The 13,755-nt window shown below is 36.5% G+C and overlaps 1 protein-coding gene across 6 annotated transcripts in view; it reads left to right on the top strand.

Annotated features, from left to right (window-relative positions):
* LOC110476021 (uncharacterized) overlaps positions 1–13,755 on the top strand; it is a 212,573-nt gene that overhangs the window by 115,155 nt on the left and 83,663 nt on the right. For 2 of the 6 annotated variants that reach the window (XR_014954269.1, XR_014954270.1), the window contains one exon: positions 639–812. The exons of the other annotated variants lie outside the window; for them this stretch is intronic. The gene's annotated coding sequence lies outside the window, so the exon portion shown is untranslated. The remainder of the gene's footprint in view (positions 1–638; positions 813–13,755) is intronic. 6 annotated transcript variants of the gene reach the window in all.

Below are 13,755 nucleotides of genomic sequence, written 5' to 3'. Positions count from 1 at the left end.
TGTAAAGGACTGAAAAAGTAATTTTCTCCAGCCTTCTGAAGTAGTCACCACCCTATAAAAGAATCTCTGATTGTGTATTTCTCAGTCGTCTAGGAAACAAAGCAAAAGGGGAAAAAAATAAAAAAGATGTTGCACTTCGTACTTTTCTACCCATAGATAGAATTTGAGAATATAGTGCTTTATTACTGTTTATCACTGAAAGGTAAAGAGTATAGTCAAGCTAATCATTATTTTATGCACCCTTACATTTGTGTGGTCACATTGCACAACCTCAGGTAGAATGATGGAGAGCTGGAGGCTGGAAGGAAATCCTTCTTGTTTAATACAAAGTCTTTGTCCAAGCTTACTGTCCCTTCACTGACTCACTAGTAAAAGGATTTTCCCTCTCAAATATTTATAATTTGGCTGTTTTTTTTTCATTTAGCTTTTTAGGCAAAAGGCCAAAAAGGGGAGAGAATAGCCAAAAACTGTAAACAGGACTACAAGCCTTGCCTCTTATTCCACTGTATTGGTTGCTCAAAAAATACCAGACTGAATCATTAGCTTTGTTTGCAAGGACTATTTTTCACAATTAATTACCCCAAAACACTTATAAGCTAATTGTTTTAAAATGAGTCACTTCACCATTCTCTTTCCAGATAAAGAGCTGAAGAAATGATGAAGGGTGGTGATCAGGACTAATGCATTTCACAAATGATATACAGCCTGCTGAAATGACTTCTTGCAGTCAACTGGTCTTAGTGTCTGCTGCATGCACTACAGTTCATCCTGAACTCATCATAATCTCTTTTTGAGCAGGAACATGCTGGAAGGTAAGCAGACAAATGTAAAAGTATAGAATCTGGATGAAGCTTTCCTCTGTCCCAGCAAAGGTTTTGGCTGAGTGGATGATTTCACTGTATTTCATCTTCAGGGGTGAGAGCTTATGGCTCTGGTGTGCAGAAGCATCATTTATCTTGCTGTGCAAGCAGCCCATTGTTTACATGTGAATGTGCTCTGGAAAATGACACAATCTTGTTCAGAGAACAGGATGTCTCCCAGTCTGTGTCTCCAGAAATGTTGGAACAGATATCTGATCTATAACTGTATTAAATCTAAACTTCATAAGAGTATGAAGTATTTTAAAATCTACTTGCCCATAATGAACTCCACAACAGTCCAACCATTTTCTTCATTAAAGAAATAGTTGGAGTTCTGTGCTGTTCAGCAAAAAAAAAAAAAAAGATGAAGAACTAGAAATAAATAAGGCAGGGAAGAAGAAAGGAGGTGAAACAGGGGTAAGAAATTACACTATAAAGAGAGAAGAGGGGAATAATAGAAAGCAAGGAAAAAGAGACAAATAATATAATGAAGTAATACCAAAAATACATTTTCATTAATGTATAAATTATTATCTATAAGCATTTATAAATGTAAAAATATTTTTTCTCTCTAAAACAATAAACTGAATATTAAGTTAAAGACTGTATAATGTAAGAGCCAATGTAAGCAAAATAACTTTGAAAATATTATAAATAAACAAACTTGTAAATACAAATAAAATATTTTAAAATGTCAAAGTGCATAGTGTAACAATTAAGAAAGCTGAGCCACAGGTTTCATGCTTTGGTGGCTTTCAGAGACCTAAAAATAATTCTGATTTTTTGAGCCAAAACTTTGGGGGTTCTCAACTGCATGGAAATTGTGGTAGCATTGGAGAAAGAAAAAACAACTCGTGGACATTAAACACTTCTAAAAGTGTAAATGTTCTCATACTTAAAAAAAAAATAGTTTCAGTCAAATAAAACTGAAAAGAAATAAAAGTGGCAAAACTTAAGTTCTCATTTGTGTTTGTATTTGAATTGATTTGATGGGTAACACTGAAAGGGTCCTTTACAGAGCCAACAAGGGCAGTGGGTGCTGGGGGCTGCATAATCCTTTCCAAAGGATGCAGCCTGCCTGCCTTCAGACAGCTTTAGGAAGAGTAGTATTAGCCCCAGATTCCCAGGAGAGCCTTGCAGGGACCAATACAGCAGCTGCAAGCCAGGGCCTTGATGGGTATGTTTTAATCCAAGTCACAAAAGCCCCAGAGAGCCTGGATATCTGTTGTTTTGATTCTTTCAAATGTTTTCTTTTATCGTTTTTTTGAAAGTTTTAAAGTTCTCATAAAACTTCTTCAGCTTTCTGATAATGTTTACATATTTGAGAGTCAGAGTTCTTACACAATTTAATATATAAATAGAATAGTTTACATATTTCTCTGTGGATGAAGAAAAATTATTAATTGATCTTTAGACCAGTATGGTTGAAGAGGTGGTAATTCCATCCTCCAATCCATGGTCACCTTTGGAATTCTATAAATACGAGATGTTTGAATAAAACAAAGTCTTTTTCTCTTTAGAACTTACCAAGCTTCTGTGTACTCATTTCATGTCCAATAGCAACAGAAATCCAGGGACTTGCTAATGCAGAGGACAATCATTCAACCATAGAAGTGAAAATCAGTATTAATACTTTAAAATCAGGCATATGATGTGATCTGAAATTAATGACTTTTCAGGCTCTCCATCAGGTCTGTTGATCACTGCACTGGCAGGAGTTGTTCACCAGCTCTGCAGTTCCTACTGGGGGCTGCCTCACCAGCCTGGGGAGCTGCTCCTCTTGGATACTGGTGCCTCTCACTGCTGCTTTAAATCTTCATCCTTCCATTGTTTCTTCCTCTTTAGTGTTGCACCTTGCTCCTTTGACAGTCATCCCCACATCCCCCTGCTTTCATTTATTCAGGATGTTTTGACTAATAGCTAGTGTTTAAGGACTCTGCTTTTAATCCTCCTCCCTTTTGTACATTTGGTCTTCTGTGAAAATTACAAGAAATAATAATAATTATACTCATAATAGCAAGCAAAATGTGTTCTTCAGAGATCTCCAAATTGATGCTTTTCTTTTATACCTTCATTTGTTTTTCCTATGCAACTTGAGCAGATCATTATTTAATTTCTAAGACTGCTAGTATACTTTATAAATACCACATGTGAGAAGAATACCTTGTAAATGCCTTGTATCACTCCACACCTATTGATTCACTATTGGGTCTTCTGGGATATGTTGTAGAATAATAACATAAACTATAATTTTCCACTGTAAAGTGCTTTCTTCTAAATAATATCTTCTCTGCTCTGCCCTTCTCTGTATTTTTCAGGTTTTATAGCTGAATGTTATAGCAACCAAAAAAAAGAATTTTTTTTTTGCCATATCTAAATCTTACATGCAAGCACTTTTTTTTTTTTTTAAGTGAGGCACAGGCATCAGCTCTAATTGACAAAACAAATGAAAAATCTCAATTTAAAACTTTCCAGAGTATTGATTTCCAGAAGATGGAGAGTACACTTTGTAAAGGGCCATTTGTTGTGCTGAATATTTTTTGTGCATTTCCCGGGAAAATTGACAACCAGCATCTGTTACAGATATGAGGCTATTAAAGGTAGCTTGGAACCGGTACTTAGCAGTCTTCTCCCACTCTAAAAATAATCAATCTTTTTAATGAACTGCAATGTTAATTGGCTGAACCTTCAGCTGGAATTTGTTAAACATACTGTGACTTTATACCAAACAAAAAGTTAGCTTTTTTACTTATTTATATTTCATCATCAAATTCAAAATTTCCCAAAATCACTCTTTATTTAACTCCACTTGACTCTCATAGTAAAAAGGCAACTTGCAGTGGCACTGTCCTACATGTCATCCTTCTCTGTAGGGAGACATGGATTTGAAGAATGGGCCTCTCAGTGGATAAGGAATTGACTGGATGGTCACACTCAAAGAGTTGCAGTCAACGGCTTGATGTCCAATGAAGGCCAGTGAAGAGTGGTGTTCCTTGGACAGCCACTTTTCAACACCTTTGTTGGTGATATGGCAGTGCTCCCTCAGCAAGTTTGCTGACAACACCAAACTTTGTGGTGCAGTCAGCATGCACCTGTCGGTACCTACTAGGTACAAGAAATGCAGAGAGGTACTTTTTACAAAGCACATAGTGACAGGGCAAGGGGAGATGGTTTTAAACCAAAAGAGGGTAGGTTTAGATAAGGGACCAGGAGGAAACTCTTTACTGTGAGGGAGGTAAGCAGGATTTCTGGAGAAGCAGGAGATGCCCCATACCTTGAAGTGTCCCTGGCCCGGCTCGATGGGGCTTTGAGACACCTGGTTTAGTGAAAGCTGTTTCTGCCCAATGCAGTGGGGGCTGAAACTAGATGATCCATAAGGTCCCTTCCAACCCAAGCCATTCTATGATTCCTGTGAGATGAAAACATGGGAAAACAGACCAATAAAGAGTTGCTCAGTGATTGGGACAGATAACTGAACTTGATTTGAATGGCAACAGCACTCTACCTTTATAGCTGCCTGCGATTTAGACATTGCTATTTTGTACAGGGAGGCAAATGATGGTTGCTAATATGTTGTTTGCTCTGCTCCATGGGTGCTTACCGATCAATGTGGTGTGACAGATTTTTCTTCTCACCCTGGAATTTTAGTTTAGACCCCACCACCATCAAAATGCAGTTACCGTCAAACCTCCAGAATCCTGCAAACAGATACTTTGTGCTATAAAATATCCAGCCACCATATCTTCTTCCCATAGGAAGAGATTGGTCAATGCATTTTGACTGCTTCTTCCATTAACAGTTACTGCTCTGTCTCTTCCATTTCAAAGCCTACACACAATGTTCAGATTCCATTCCTGGTACCCTCCTTATTTGACAAAACCTCAGAAAAGTCGTGAAGTCTTTTTAGACTAAGCTCCAGGTGTCAACAGTACACTTTTCAGTTTTCTACCTTGGGACTGGAAGCAGTCACTCACTTGGACACTCCAGTAGAAGTTTTCCTCATTTTAATGTGTCATAATAAAGGACACATTTCGGCAGCTTCTATACAATGCTATTTTCATCTGATTAAATGTGTATTTAAGCAAAAAATTAAAGCTGTTCCATATGTAATTAGAGTTTCTTGTATTAGATGTTCCAATCTTAATGTTCAGGCCCATTAGCCAAAGAAGTAAAATGAATTACAATACTTTAAAACAGTAGCAAACACTGAAATCTTATGGTTATCCATACTACCTAAACAAAACAGGCCCTTAAGTCCAGACATTCAGATAGTAGGTTTACTGAGCAATCAGGAAATCAGGCAATTATCTGTGCTAATTCATGTGAAGCTACATCAAGGTCTGCAGGTCATCACCAGTAAATACTTTAGTCTGAAATAAATATTTACAGGCAGTTCTAGGTAGAAGGGGCCTAGAGGCATGAACTAGCAAGACAGACCAGGGAGTGCCTGGAAACTCATTCATTCACTTTTTGGCCAGATTGTTGCTTCTTAAAAAATTGCCATATCCCACATCACCAGCAGTTGGTTTACCACCACTCACTCCCAGTGCACTAGTAAGATATGAGGGCATCTGTCAGAGTGTAATAATAACTTGTGTCTAGATAAGCAGCATTCAACATCTGAATGCAGAGCAAGACCTTTCACACAGCTCATGGTGCTGGTTTTCTGGAGCTGCTGACAGCTATCTTTCATTAGTGTGGTGGAATAAACCCATGACAAGGAGCCAGCTGGTGACTGACATGCTTGGGTCCACTCCTCCACAGCTGTACATAAGCCCCTGCTGTCTCCTTACCCAGATTGTCAGCTGCCTCTTGAGAACATAGCTTCTGCAGCATTTCTTATATCCGTTTCAAATCAGGAATGTTTTATCTGTGGCTAAATGAAGGAGTATGCAGAGAGCAAAGTTAATTAGTTTATGGCCTTAATCTACCTCTCTACAGAGAGTCATCACAGACAGTCAAATTTGTATCCCCTACACATCATGTGAGAGGGTTTATCAGATTACATGTTCTTTTATATTTAAGTGCCATGAATACAATATTTATGGTCAATTTTTAGTAGATGGTAGTCCTTCCAGTGCAGCACCTCTGTGTTTGGAGCAGCATACATTTCAGTTTGAAACAAGACGATATGCCTTAAGTAGCAGAGAAAGCTAGAAATACACTGGGGAAGACTTGAAAGAATAAATATTAGCATTTCCTTTATGTTATGCTAAATAAAGACAAAAAGACTCAAATGTGATATAAAAAACAAAACAAAACAAAACAAAAAAACCTGAACTGACTGTAATGTTGCTGCTATGCATTAATCAAACATCCTAAATTGTTGCAATCCCAAACATGTAAATAATGTTGAAGTTCCTTAATGTGTCCTGTTACTCCCTGCTTTATTTACAAGTTTATTAGGGAATTAAAATTAATGCTTCATCATTGTCATATGATTCCTGGGGCTACAGTCCCCAAAGTAGTGTGGATCTTTCATAAAACTGGGGAAACTGTCAGGATACTGGGGAAAAGAATCAGACTGATGTGAAGGAGGTGGAGGTTGTCATGCCTCCTGTGGCTGGTTGCCCAAGGAAATGAGCAGGATGTTTTGTTACAATAAAGAAAACCAGAGAATTTTCTTCATCAAGCCCCTTATTTCTGCTAACAGAACCTGCTAACACCTCCCAGAACTTCTGTGTGTCCCTGAGCACACTGAACATGCCAGCCTGCCTGAATTCAGCTGTCAGACATGTTTCTACTTATTTACCTTCTGCATTTTCTTCTTGCAGCCTTTGTCATCCACATGATAATAGTGTAAACCTGCTCTTGACAGATTCTTTTCCCCTTCAGTTAAATCTGAAATGAAAGTGGGAGTTACATGACCCCAACATAGTTATTAAACCAGGACTAGGGAGAGGAGCAACATCAATCTTCAAAAAAAGTTTTGATAGGAAAGAGAGGACTGCTGCATAAGAATAATTCCTGCTGATAAAAGACCTGGAGAGTTTGTGCAGAGCCAAAAGCTGTTTGTAGCTGCTTTTTAAGCACATCTAGAGCAGGACATATGCTCATGGCAATCATAATAGCCCACATTAAGTCCATCAACCAGCCCTGGCTAGCACTGGGCATACGAGGGAGAGAAGATTGCTCTTCAGAAATGCAGGGGTGTCCCTTGTGGTAGCAACTGTGCAGCAAAGCATGGAGAGCAACTGTTGCTTTCATAATGGTAGCAAATTCTTCCCAAGATTTATTATGCCTATAGGCAAGTCCAAATCCAAAAGTACATTCAGCCCAGAACAGAATACATATGACAAAAATGACAGCTATGTTTCTAAAATTCAGTTAAGTTTATAACATTTTAAACATGCACTGATTGTTTGGTATTTCTAAAAAAGATGAAATTTAAGACTTCATTAAGCTTCATATAGGCTTGTAAACAGATAAATATAAAAAGTCAATTTGAACATTTCATTTTCCTGGTTTTATATCCCATGAACAACTTCTATGCTTGGTCTCTGACATTTTAACCTTTTTATGGTACTTGATTCTATCTTATAAAATGGCATTATATAATCTTTCTCTACAAACTCATAAGGAAGAAGATAAAATGAAATTTTTTTTATATTTAAATCATATTCTGCATATATTTTAATTTTTTTAGCTCAGAGTAATAATTATTTAACTGAATCTTGGAAAATTCTACAGAAAAATTAATTACTATTTTTTAATAAAGATGTTGCAAAGTTTGAAACTTGTCTCTACAGAGATGATAATAATATCATCTCTCCTCTGGTTTGTGAGAGACAATAAAAAGATAATTTTATTGAAGTTGGACCACAGATTTAGGCAGCAGAAGTAATTTCAGAAAAAAATAGACCTAGCAAGATACTCTTTTCAGGGGAAAACATTCATTTCATCAGAAAATATCACTTTATGAAAACAGTTCTTGTAACAAGGAAAAAACCCCATCACATGCTTTTCACATTAATATTTTGACAGGGCTTCATCTTTCTAATCCATCCGTCTTGTATTTCAACTCAAAGTATTTTATTTAAATGTAAACTAATTATGCTTTATTCATATTTGATTGTAGTGGAAATCTTTAAAAGCAAAAATCAAAATAATGGTTTAAAATTTCCTGAAAATAATATTTTGACATTTCTCTTTAATTTAATTCTGTTTTGACCTAGAATAATTTTTATTAGGAATTGATAAAAGATAAATGTTGTATCCAATGAACTATCTTAAACATTGGGAGAACACTCTCCAAAGAATAATGCATGTTCTGCTGTATTAAAATGATGATTACATAAGGAATCAGAGTGAAATACAAACTGCTTTCTTCCTTGTTAATAAACATGTACCTTGATGACATTAATTTCTTATTGTTAAATGAAGATGCCTATGTGAAGTATAAAATAAAAATGTCTGTTTAAAAGTTATTTCTCTTTGTTGAGAATCCAGGGCAACTGCACATAAAATGATTTACTGGGAAAAGACAAAATTGAAGAAAATCAGAGTATACCTTAGATAATTTTTAATAATCATCAGTAGACATCATAAAGGCAACTCAGTAATCTACTTACTCCTTAGCATCTCTGACTTCATTTCCCTCTGAAGCAAGGTCCTGGGCAGTGAAGACTAAAGACCTGCTGCATGATTCTGTGGAACTGAGGATACCTTTCCCAATAAATCTGTTTAAAACATTATGAAAAATAAAACTCTATTTAAAATTTCTCTCTAATGTCTTTGTGAGGTAGATATGAAAGGTGTGAATAGAGTGTGAGATATGACTGAAATTTATTTCTCAAAGGGCTTGCAGAAGGGTTACTATAATGTTAGATTCTTTCTTATTTACTGTCAGTGTAAAAGGCAGCAGAAGAGAACTGCTGCCAGTATTTGCCTTTAGAAAAGGCCTCATGTAAGTGCCTAGAAGGACATATGTCTTAGAAATCAACTAATCTTTATCTTGAACAAAGTTGACTATTCACCAGCACACTCTTTGACCAGCAATTCTGTGACTCCATCCTATTCTCACAGGATCCTGTTCAAAGGAAACCTTGAAGCAAATTATTGAGAAGGGTTAAGAGAGGAAGCCCTTCAGTTTGCAGTTGGGCAAGCAAAACAAGAGCTCTTCCATGGTACCATGGGTGTGTCTGTTTCTGTGTGTGTACATATATATATATATATGTGCACCCAGAGAAAAGACACCTTTGAAACCTGCACATATACTTTTCTGCAATTCAAGGTCACTAGAAAATCATATACCACAGAACATTTCTAAGAATAATAATTGTGTACCTCAGCTTTTCAGGAAATTAAGTTTTCTGCAATAGATTGTAGAATGGGACTTGGAAACATTCTCCTAATTTCTAACTATATGGTATGTTACTAAGGGAACTATGTTAAAAGCTTACTGGTGTAAGCTCCAGTTTGCTTCCAGATTCTCCCGTTTCTAATCCTCCATTTGTATCTATAATATAGCCAAAACCTAAATCTCATTCTCATATCTGATATTCCTTCTGTATTTTGTGAGAAAATAACTTCCAGTAATGGACTGCATGAGTAGGTTTACTCTCTGGCACAGATATCCATAGGATTGCTTGAAAATTCTTGAAAAAATGGTTTTTCTTTTCAAGAAACCTTGAAAATTCTAAGTTCCCGGTCTTTACCTGCTCTGGACTACCTGCAATCCACTGCTTATTGTACAGAAGGAAAATGCAAAGCTTTTAGCATCTTAGCTATGTTCTTCAGAAAAAAAGTAGAAAATAATACTATTAGTATAATGCATAGCCTTCCATCTCAACTGACCTCCACTGAATTAAAATTCTTGTTTTGGCTGCTTTTATTCCAGTCATTTTTTTTCTCTCCCATTTACTGTGTCCTTGAGTTACTTTCATGTCTGTGATATATTGGGCTAAATGAATTGTTCTGTGCAAAAAAATTTAGATTTTCTTGCAGCAAGGGCTGCTGTGACTTACAGTGCATAGTAAAGAATAAAGCAGGCAGAAAATTTATGTTGAAGAGGAATCTAGTTTTATCACAGTAAATTAATTTTTTGTGTTTCACTGATTATTCAAAAATAAAAGAGGTGGAAAAATGTCTGAATTATGCAATGACATAACTTAAAATAAAGAACACAACTGAAAAATACCCTTCTCTTTTCCATTCATATATGGTAAATGCAAAAAATCAGGGGCTCAATTTTTGTCTGAACTCTTAGAAATATCACCATATTCATAGGAATTGTTAAATTGAGCTTCATGATCACTTTGGATTCACTCTGGATGTATAAATTACTTCCCTCATACAGAGTAACTCCTGACTTCATCACACATTTCACTTCTCCTAATTCAAAAGCTGTCACTGCAGAAGCACTCACTGTGATTTTTGCATTTTATATGGCTTTATAATACAGACTGAAAGCCTTTCTTGAAGCAATTTCTAGCTGATTGCTAGATGAGTAATTATTAAAGCAAGAATATTGTCTGTATTGATATGTAGCCAAGAGGATCTTACCTAATGAAGGAAAACAGCATATGAGAGATGTCACCTTTCTTGTAAAGGTGTTTCAACAGATAAATAGTATTTTAAGTTCTAAATGTATTTTTGGCAGCTTCAGAGATTATTGAAAACATCATAATTTTGGTAGAGTCATAATTTATGCAATGATGGGAAGGAACATCAAAAGGTCAAGTTTATCAATAAAAAGATGTTAGAAGAACTTCAAAGAGATCTATGCTTTTCAATCCATATGTAACTGATTAAAAGAATGTAGATAGAGAAAGAAGAAACATTATTGTTAATATTTGAGAATATTACAAATAAATCTGTCTTTGAAGGAGAGAAGATCCTGCTGAGTAAGCTGACAATTAAATTAAAGAAACCATCAGGTACACTAGAAAATACTGTAAATGAGAAAAATCAGTCCAAACTGAACATTAAACACTAATAGCAGTAAAATAATTGTTCTACAAAGGAAGGGCTGGTCAAGGCAGGTATTTAAGTAACAATGTCAAAAGAATCCTGAGTTAATGCTAAAGAAAAAGTACAAAAAGTTACTATTAGAAACTAGCCCACACTTTCCACAGCAGAAAGTTTTTCTTCCTATTGGTCTTCAAGCTTACACTTTCTACAGGCATCCATTTTGCTGTTGACAATAATGAGATACAGCCTCTGACTGACTTCTTGTTTGGGGCAGGAGTTTTTCTACTCCTGAATGTTCTCATTGGAGGCAACAAAAATTGAAATCAAAAAAGTGACACAGCAGAAAAGGACCTGGGGGTGCTGGTCAACAGCAGCTGAGCATGAGCCAGCTGTGCCCAGGTGGCCAAGAAGGCCAATGGCATCCTGGCCTGGATCAGCAATGGTGTGGCCAGCAGGACCAGGGCAGGGATTGTCCCCCTGTTCTTGGCTCTCCTGAGGCCAGGCCCCAAGTGTGTCTCCAGTTTTGGGCCCCTCACTCCAAGAATGACATTGAGGTGCTGGAACAAGTCCAGAGAAGGGCAACAGAGCTGGTGAAGGTTTCAGAGAGTAAGTCCTGTTTGGAGCAGCCAGGGGAGTTGGAGTTGCTTGGCTGGGTGAAAAGGAGGTTCATGGGAGACCTTATCACTCTCTACAACATCCTGTAAGGAGGTTGTAGCCAGGTGGGGGTCTTCTCCCAGGCAACAAGTGACAGAACAAGAAGAAATAGCCTCAAGCTGTGCTAGGAGAGGTTCAGCCTAGACATCAGAGGTAATTTCTTCACTAATAGGGTTTTCAGGCATTAGATGTAGATGCACAGGAGGTTGGTAAAGTCACCATCCCTGGAGGTGTTCAAGAAAAAACTGGATGTAGCACTAAGTGTCATGCTCAAGGTTCAACTCAAAGGATGATCTCAGAAGTCTTTTCCAAACAAAATGATTCTGTGATTCTGTATTATTATAGGATGTGCCTTAGCCAGTAAATTTTCCTAGTTAAACAGTCTCAGAAATAGAAATGTAAAGCTCACTCTCCATTAATTAGCACATAATTTAACATTTAAGAAATTATTTGATATTTAAATTCCATCATCTGACCTGCACTGTCCTTATCTTAGCATGACTTGTCTTCAATGTCGTATACTAAGGACAAATTTTTGCAAGAACCACCAGAATATCTGCCCAGATAGTTTGTCATACAATAAAAATCTATATTGCAATGTGACCCTAAGATCTGGGCTCACTAACTAGAAAACTGCTCAGGGTTGGCTACAAAGAACTGAAACTTTTACTAACTTATTGCTTGGTAGAGAAAGTATCATAATAGGCAATGGAACAATCATCTAGGGGAAGAATTCAGAAGCCAGAAAAAAATAGATTTTAGAATATCCTGTCAACAGTAGTTGAAAAAAACACTGGAATTTCCATTGTACCAGGAATAAATTTGGACTGGTACATTGAAAGTCAGACTGCTCTGCATTTAGGACTCAATCATCTTGTAAAATCACATTTTAGATACACGTCTCCATATGCCAGTCAGTTGTCATTAATAATTTGGCCAGCATGAAACATCTTGATTGTATTGCAGAAGGGAGACTGGAAACTAATTGAAGTAGAAAAAGATATTCCTTTCACTGGGGAAATAAAGAAGAAAGGAAATATTAGATTTTGTGATGTCATTCTCTGGGCTTCCTATTTCAATAAAACAGATGGTTTATAAACAATCAGATTTGAAATGTAGCTCAAATACTAGACTTCTGCCATCTTCTCAAAAAATTAAGGTTAAAAACAATGTTAAATTGGCCACACTCTGAAACCTTACCACAAACCAGAAATATATTATGATATGGAAAGTAGTAAAGTAGAAATAAAATTAATCAGAGAAGTAAGAACTGATACTTATCATGTAGAAAAACTATTTTTGAGAAGCAGTTCTTAACATCCGATGAAAGTCTCTGTCCTTACCTAATACCAATAAAGATTCAGTTTTATATGTGCATAAGGCATCAGCCTGTAATTTTCTGCCAGATGCCTGGGAGTATGTGTGCCACTCCAGAAGCACAGAAGATTTCTGCCGAAATGTTAAGATTTGAGCTCTGCATGCTGTAAGGTGTGCCTATATAACAGGGAAATTACACTGTTTCCCAAGAGAGCACGGGCTGGTGCTGGGGACAGAAGGCACTAAAAGTTGTTACAGAAGTGCTGCCACAAGGGAAAAAGGCCTTCCAGGTTTTAGTCAACATCCAAAGAAAGTTTGGGCTGACATGCATTGACCCTTAACTTAATAGGATTTAAAGGCTGAGGTAGAATGAAATTGAACTGCTGTGCACAGTCCTAAACCCCACTGAAATCACTGTCTTGTGAAATTAATGTGAGCACATATTGCACTCAAAATATTGTTTATGGGCAAAGTAGAAATACACATGTGTATACACAAAGTCTATAATGTACTTCTACTGTAGTAACCCAACTGTAGTGGAAATCTTCAGAATCTAGTAAATATTAGTCCAGATTTGAATAGTAGAGAAAAAAACCCAATAATAATACAGCTGCAATTTTTATACACACTTAGGTTGCCAGCAACTAGAGTCATTCTCTGGGAAGAATGTAATGTTCATTCTGTTAGTTTCTTTACTTTTCTGATACTTTACTTGTCTTTAATCTTCCCAGATTCATCTTTATGTGTTTACTACCACATTTTTAAGCCGTTTTTTTCTTTCTTATTTGATCTGCTCTCTATGTTATAGATGAATGGTCTATATATAGTGCATTTTATACAAGCTAGATACTACTTCTTTTTTTTCTTTGTGACATTTGAAACTAGTTTTGTACAACTCTACCTTTTTTTTTTTTTTTAACAGAGTATAAGTGATATATTTATATGTATGGGATTTCCGTTACCAAGCACGTCTCCCATGTCTGTGCCCCATCCTGTGGCTTCAGTACTCAAT

The sequence above is a fragment of the Lonchura striata genome, chromosome 3 (assembly GCF_050655825.1).
Source record: "Lonchura striata isolate lonStrDom1 chromosome 3, ASM5065582v1, whole genome shotgun sequence".
Classification (NCBI taxonomy): Eukaryota; Metazoa; Chordata; class Aves; order Passeriformes; family Estrildidae; genus Lonchura; species Lonchura striata.
Note: the sequence above shows the minus strand (reverse complement) of the source record. Positions and strands in the feature narration are given on the sequence as shown.